General features: G+C 42.8%; 1 pseudogene across 1 annotated transcript; it reads left to right on the top strand.

Moving 5' to 3' along the window:
• Positions 1 to 302: 302 nt before the first annotated feature.
• On the top strand, positions 303 to 2,873 carry LOC147108308 (perilipin-2-like; annotated as a pseudogene). Its single transcript, XR_015080698.1, has 4 exons — positions 303 to 357; positions 534 to 720; positions 1,133 to 1,271; positions 2,186 to 2,873. The product of XR_015080698.1 is annotated as a perilipin-2-like (transcript).
• Positions 2,874 to 8,157: the final 5,284 nt, after the last annotated feature.

An 8,157-nucleotide genomic window follows, 5' to 3' on the forward strand; every position in this document is an offset into this window, starting at 1 on the left:
CTGATTCCCATATTTGGGCCTCCAAGTTATGAGCAGATACGTGCAAGTTTCATTCACAGGAACAAAAGATTGAGTGGAGGCACAATACAAGTCTTTAAAATGTTGACAGATGTAGATGAAGTAGATATAAGCAAAATCAAAATGCTGTAGATGATGGAAATCTGACTCAGAAAATGAGTTGTATACATATGGTTGGAAAGTGAACTGGGTGTTCTAGGGATAAATATAGATGACCAAATATTCCAAGGGAACTGGGGAAGTCCTGTGCTGCTGGGATTGTGGTGGCAGAGGGTGCTTTGAGCATGGATGGTCTTGATATCTCTGGCGGACGGCTGGCCAAGGTTGAATATCGGAAATGTAGAAGTTGCTTTATTAATTTGTGGAGATTAGGCAGTATTTGGAGATCTTTCCTAGAGATCAAATGGGTGAATAGAGTCCATTATTGTCTTGATTGTTACTGCATGAATATATGGACCATGTACAAAGTGCTGCCTCTTGATGTCCAGCCTAAAGATTCTGATATTTTCTTTCAGCAAAAGTGGCTACTTCTACTGAAGGTTCTGACACTGCAACAGTACAGAGCAGAGTTATTATGTACGCTTGGGATCTTTATCCTCAAAGGTTTGTAATTGTGCATACCAGTATTCCATAGCCAAGATGCAGCAAGCCAAGCAGAATGGTCAGGAGACCCTCTCTCATCTCCACAACCTTGTAGATCTGGTAAGGAAAAAACTGTCTTGTGCAGTTTGTATGTGGATGCCATATTAGCTGTGCCCTTGCACTGCTGCTCTTGCATAAAGCTCAACAGCACTAATCCACTGATTCTTCTTTCATTTCACCTTCAATGATGATTGTAGTCTCCAATGTTAACATTGTCCTAGATGAGTGACTTGTACACTGTGTAGCTTAAACATGCCTGACAGATTGTCCTACTGGAGATCTTGTTCAAGTTGACTTTTTTCCTCCTTTACCTTCCCACCACCAAAAAAACCAATTGCTACTCTTGCACAGTAGCTAAGTTCACTCTTCACCATCATGGTTGGCTTTTCCTCTGAATATACTAATTCACCCTTTAACCTTGATTGCTAGAATGCATGACTATCCTGACTAAATGTGACTCATGTACTTCTAGATTGAAATGGCCAAGAAAGGAGCAGAATCAGCACATTTCAAGCTACAGGATGTTTGTGCAACTTTGAATCTGATTCTGCTTGACTGGAGAAAGCAGCAGCCAGATGGCCAAGCAAGAGGAGCTGTCTGAGAAACCTGAAGTAAGAACTTGAGCAATTGCTAATGTAGAGGCAGTCTAATGCATAATTTGTCTTTTCCCATCCTCTTCTTCCCCTGGAAGTTCATGATGTCCAGCAATTGAGATGCTAAATGAAGCAACCATTGTCTCTTCACCCTCCTTGTGAAGGATTTTTGATAAATGCCACCTAGGCCATTTCTACCTGCAGTAACTGGACCAGCACTGCTATTTCAGCAGGTGACTTGCCCTGTACCAACACATGGTATCTTGTGTTCAATAGCTCCAACTGTCTGCATTTTAGTATATTACATGACCCATATGCATGTACCTTGTCCACCTAGTTCAGTTCAAATACAATGTATGGCACCACTTTAAAAGCATGAGTCAGCTTAGCTGTTAGTAGCCCCACTCGTGAGACTTCAACACAACTTGGATAATTTGGTGTAGTATCAGTGTTGCAATCCTGAAGAGGCATTAAACCAGTTTTGTCTGAGCTAGTTAAAGATGAACATAAAACATGCAATGGCCTTGATCCAGAGAAGCTTCTTGCCTACCCAACAACTTCATTTGTGTTGCCTCCTTTTGTGGGAACATTTATCTAAAACTACCTTCAGGATTTCCCTTTTTAGATCAAAAAGCAAGCAGATATCTGTTTAAATTTGCACCAGTTTGGATTAGTGAGAAACTATTTATTTGGCTGGCATACAAGCATTTAATGGTGGGGCACACTTCAATGTTCTTGGATCCATTCTGCTTAATCATTCACTAACTTGTCAATGGCCAGGAACTCTGCAATTCCATGAGGTATGCAAGCAATTTGTTGACTTTTCATTGCCTCTCTGCTTCCCTTCCAATGGGCAAGTAATACCAGGATAAATCTCAAACTTGCTAGAGCAACATGGGGTACAGATTAAAACTTAAACTTTTTAATTCTAGCAAATTGAATCCGAAACACTGGCCATGATTCAGAATTTCTCTGATCAGTTACAAACCATCTGCCGGACCCTAGCTGTGAATGTTCATGGTCTGCCTCAGAATATTGAAGATCAAGTGCAGCATATCTGCAAACTAGCAGAAGAGATCAACTGCTCTTTCATCAGCCAACTCCTTTCAGGATCTGTCTACACCATTCCTGGCACGGAGTAAAGAGCAACTGCTGAAGATCCGTGAGGCAATGGATGGGGTGATGGACTATGTGCTTCACAACACTCCCCTTAACTGGCTGGTGGGACCCTTTATCCCACAGCTGATGGAAGGCCAGGAGCCAGTAGAAATAAAACCTACTGGAATTGACACATCTCAATAGATTGGGGTCTTCTTTGCTAGGCTGGATGCTTGAATTAAAAACCTCACTGGCATAGTTGTTTATCTCTAGCACTTTATTCCAAACTGTAGAGTAGATTATACTGAATGTATTTGCAGTCAATGGTGCCTTAATCTTTGCTGGCTTTATTTAGTGGGCTAACTGTTTAGGGTTTTGAGGCAACTTCATTTGTATCTAATTCTGCTTTTTGCAGTGTGGTAGTTTTCAAACATATGACTAGTTTACACTAAATGCAGTGAACAAGTGTCTTGCAATTGCAACTGGTCTGTCTTAATATGAAGATACTGACTAATGGCTCTATATGCAATTTTGTAATTATTGTAATAAACAATTGCATGTAAAATGAACCAGTGTCGTGCAAATCTAATTCTGCCCATCTGGCTCCATTACAGAAACCCCATAATGCAGCTATAGGATATTTGATTAGCTTATGCCTTCTTGCAGTCTGCTGTAAGTAAACCCCAGACCTCCCTTCCTCTAGTGACTGTTTGTTTCATCACAGACCATCCCATCTGTTCTCATTACTGAAGTGACTGTGCATTCAGTAAAAATTACTAACCACCTACTTGCAGTGGCATTCCAAAAAATTCAGCTGCTGATTATTTTCTGGGGTCTAGCTTATGACTTCATTGGTGCAATAACTTTATAATTGTCTTCAGTTTCCTTTCCTTAGTACTAGTTTTCACACTAACCATGGTTTGTAGATTATGGAATACATCTTTAGGTTTTGCATTAGCCAAACTTTCCTTTGCATCCTCTTGCAGGCCTTGGGTAACGTTTATATTTCAGGCTCTTTGGTAACTCTCTCTACATTGCTATTTGGGGAGCTGACCAGAATGATTGAGAAGATTGTAATCTTGTGGCATGTGATTGTGAATTCAGAAGCTATCCAATTCATTCTGCAAATGTAACACACACTTGCCTAGGTAAGTTTTTTTTTTTTTTTTTTTTTGGCTCAAGTAAATGGCTGCACCTTTACTTGCTGTGCCTTGACTGAAGTTGCTTTTCAATTAACACCCACATTTTACATGGAGTGAGTAGTATGTCTGATCAACATGTTTCAGCGCTAGGACCTTTGGTTAAGTCAGTCCAAACCAATGGGAAAATGTTCCTATTGGTGCAGTGCCACTGGGCTTATGAAGGACATTGCAGGGATGAAGAAAATGGTTAAATTATTCCCTTTACTTCAATGTTTCCCAAATAGTTATTCAACAATTATTCTTGCAAATTGTTAACTAGTAGCAATGAGACTGAATATTTAGTTTGCATCCTGTACTCCTTATTCTGAAGCAGCTGTTCAAAACTGAGGCCCTAACCACTGGGATTCTGGTCTTTGAAGCCCAGGTGATTTGGTCTTTAATATCTGTTGGTTTGTCATGTTTGAATTTATGAATAGGTGTGGTTCTTGGCACTACCTCAGTGGTGGATGAATTCTAAATCCTAACCCTTAAGATCTATGCAGATGAACATTACTATGCCCCCACCCTGGCTTCCAGGGTTCCAACATGTTTCCAAGTGGCCCTTGGATAAAGCTTGAACACCTGCTCCACATACTTCAATGTCATAGGATTATTCACTGTTCCACAAGAGCTGAAGTGAACCTAAACGCAAAGACCAAATTGCATGTGAACTAGAATCTCCAGCAACACCTCAATGCTACCATGTTCAATTGCAAAATATTAGTGGGTTTAGACTAAATATAGCTTGTTTTCCACTGCTGAAATGTCTGCTTACATTGTGCTTTTAAGGCTGTAGTGGACTTGAATCTACAGACTTGTGATTGAGTCTCCTACATGTAGGGGGTGGCGTGTGTTCAGTCAGCTTCAGCTCTGACTGTCTTTTTTGACTGGTTCAAATCGCTCCTACACCCCTGGGTTCTAGACATCGGACTTTGGTACAGGTGGCGATAATCGAGTAGACAAGTGGTTTGGTGTAAGAAAACCCAAATTTTATTAAAAGCAGAATAAAACAATGAAAATTACTGGTATGAAATACAGGCATAAACAATTACACTCCTATGAGAATGGGGAACACACGGCACATCGAGGGAAAACAACTACATTAACAATCTCCTTCTCCTTATCCCACCCACTATACCTAACTAGATTAAGCTATGAGGGGCCAGGAATTCATACTCACCAATCCAAAACATGTTGCTTTAATTGGGTGGGTTTTGAGGTCCGCTCTCGCTGTCCTTTGGGGTAGCTCGTCGCCACATGGTCTCGGGGCGCAGTGCTGAAGTTGTTTATGCGAAGCCCCCTCCTTTTTCCTCGGCTACCGTCGTCGAGTCACGATGGGTTTCTTCTCCCTCGGGCGGTCTTCAGGGGTAATGTTACGGTTGGGGGTCAGTTGGCGGTTTTTACCATCTAAATGATTTTGCTAGCCATGCTTCAAACACCAGTTTATTCATCGGGCACCGCTAACCATTCTTTGAACCCCAGTTTATTCTTTAACCGGGCTATTACTGTCCATGTGACAAACGCCAGCTTATAACTAGGCCATTAGTCTCCAAATGTGTCTTTCCACTGCCCTTCTCTGCCTTTACCGGTTTACCATCTTCATCTCGTCTGCCCATTTGTGTCCTGTGTGGTTTTGAACTCTGGTCTCGTTCTCCTCCAGTGTTTGGCCCCAGTGTAATGGGCGTCCTTGGTTATTGTGCGGAGCGAGAAGAGAGCCCGCCACAAGGCCAGGGCACGAGAGGCAGCAAGCCAAAAGCCAAACGATAAGAGGCCGGGTCAAGAGCGCGATTGCCACTGATGGCCTACAATTATACCTGTTCTTCAACTCCTTATCTGCGTGCCAAATCAGGTCAGTCCTTTGTTTTACTTTTGGCGGGCTCGTTTAAACTGATCACAGCCATTTACTTTAACGACTTGTGGAGTGGTTGTCTCTGGATCTAAAGGTTCCGATGTCCTGGTTGAAACTTAATTGTCCCCATCCTGACTTGATGGCTACTGTGAGCTGCTATCGATTACATATGCAAAAATCTAATGGCCTCGATTCTAGGCCCATTCTAGCTTGATCTATTTCAAGTCGCATGAATGCATATTCTGTGTTTACTTTGGCTGGCTGGCTCCAGAGTCCTTTTCACAGATTCCTGCATTTAAGTTTTGTCTCTAGACCTGCCTGTCTGCAGAGCCCTGTTTTTAAAAATCCTGTCTGGTTTTGGTCACTAGGTTATAGAAACCATTTTGGGTACCCTGTTTCTAATAACTTGAAGTGTGGGAATTTTGAGAACCCTGCACTTACTTGCATGCAAATAGTTATCTCTCTCTCTCTCCCTTGCTGGTGGCATTAAACTTCACTTTGACATGTGGTTTTGCCATTTCAATTATTCTGACTTATGGTGAGTGCAGGCTTGTTTAAAGGGAGCTGGTGGTGGCTCAGTGTAGAAAAGATAGATGGTATTGGATGATGTGCCTCTAGGTCACTGTCAACTTTTTTTGATTTGCTTTTGGGAGTCCGGATTGGATTTTGGATGTTTTCTCCCTTGAATTTGGTCTAGGGTTTTAATCCTTATTTTTGCCCCTCTTGCAGGAGATTGTATGGCTGCTGTTGGGAATCACTGTTCCATTGCACTGACTGTGTATGGGACAGGCTCAATTGACCAGCTGGTCTTTCCCTACCCACTTTTGATGTTTGCCCCCCCCCCCCCCCTCCCCCCCTTTCCAGACACTAGAAGGCTGTCCAAACTAAATGTATACAAATCCAGAAAACTAGGTTTGTGCTGTGCAGTGTACATTTATATAATCCTGCTGATAACCCTAGGGTTTTTAAGGCATGCCTCATATTTGATTGGCCTGGAGGTGGACTATAATGCAGCTGACTCCTGAGCCCAGGCCAGGGGTTTGAATTGATTGAGATGGGAGTTTCCTTTGAACATTCTGATAGGTAACCCATGGCATATGTCACTTATGGTTGACCAATTCAGGCAATGTTCTCTGCTGTGCCCTACCCTAAAGCAGTCAAACATAAATTTGGTGCATAACCTCATGGGAAAAGGCAAGAAATCCTGGAAGATAAGGGGGGGGGGAAATTTGGGTCTCCCATTTTGGGTTCTCATCAGCCCAGCGCAAAAGTTTAGCGCCCAGCACTAATCACCTCAAACTGCAAAATTTGTCTACCATCTCCTGGAGGTGATCTGAGTGCTAAAATGTCGGAGCAAGACACTACCTCAGAATGCTACCAAAACTTGGGCGATGTCGGTTACCATAGAAACCTGACAGACTGGCGCTGTCCAGTTCTTAAAGGGGAGGGGCCATCTTGCTGGCCAGCCACACCCCACTCATTGCAGACTTTAATCTCGGCCTGGAGAGACCTCCTAAAGCAATTGTGTTGGAAGCCCTAATGGATTGGCCCAGGGCAAGAGCGCAGCGCTTAGGAACCTCCAGTGGTGGAGGCCAAAACTCTTTAGGACCGTGTTAAATGTCTCCCTCAACCTGCGTGTACCAAAAATGTTGCCAACAAGGAAAGGCAGGAAGCACCCGCTTTTAAATGGTGCTCCCCAGCCCCTTTCTGACCTAAAGTTCCCCTCTACTTGTTCCTAGTGGCAGGTACTAAGGCAGGGGGCATGACTCAATATCTGGTCTGGGGTGTTGCACACTCGACTGACGTCTCAATCTGCAGACGCAGGAGTTTGGTGGTAGTTTAGTGCTGCCGCAAAACGACTGGTCAATTTTGTGAGCAGCGCTAAAATTGCCATGTCCGGGCACTAAGTTCTTGGCACGAACTGCATTTTTCCCTCTATCTTTAGCATAGTCAATTGAGCTTTTCTTTAAAGAAAGTTGTGGAGAGTACATTTTATCCTTGGTGCTGTATAATGCAACTTAAGTTAGTATTTCACTTTTCAGTTCCTGTCCTAGGCAGGTTTATTCTGTTTTTAAATAGAGTTTAGTGTTAATAGTTGTGTAAAAGGTTATTTTCTATTTGCTTTAGGCTGGAGAAATGCAGACTGATGTCCCCTATCCAATCCAAGCAATTGCCTATTGTGGTTGGTGATTAGATCAGGGCTGCTGACAGTTTTGCAGAGATTAAACACTTGTGCAGTAGCATTTGGTTTGGATGTTACAGTAGTCACTGACCATAATCCTCTAGTTTCAGCTCTTCAGCTAACTTCTCCAAGATTATAATGATTAGCTTGTGCATGGTTGCAAGCTTCTTGCCATTCTCTATGGAAAGCCTTACTCCATGTTGAATGAATGTCTTTCACCAACTGTGACCTGACAAATTTCAAATCTAATGGGAGATTGAGGCTGTTACTTCAGAGCTTATAACTGTTGATCAGTAGCCATTCTGACTATAATGACATTCCTGATGACTATACAAGTTGAGCGTCCAAGATCCGGAGTTCCAGACTCCGGGACAATTGGTGGCAGGGTCATCCAGAATCCGTAAAATGTTCTGGAATCCAGACAACCTGTCAAACCATTTCCACCAGGTGACGTCCAAAAACTGGAAATATCGCAACCTGGGCCCAGGCATTTCTGGACTCTAACATGTTTCTGAAGTCCAGGAACACCCAAGCCAGGTTGCGATATTTCCAGACTTCGGACATCAAGCATGTTCCGAAGTGCAGTAAAACACG

Source organism: Somniosus microcephalus, chromosome 13, assembly GCF_052327205.1.
Source record: "Somniosus microcephalus isolate GS21.2 chromosome 13, FLI_Smic_1.0, whole genome shotgun sequence".
NCBI lineage: Eukaryota > Metazoa > Chordata > Chondrichthyes > Squaliformes > Somniosidae > Somniosus > Somniosus microcephalus.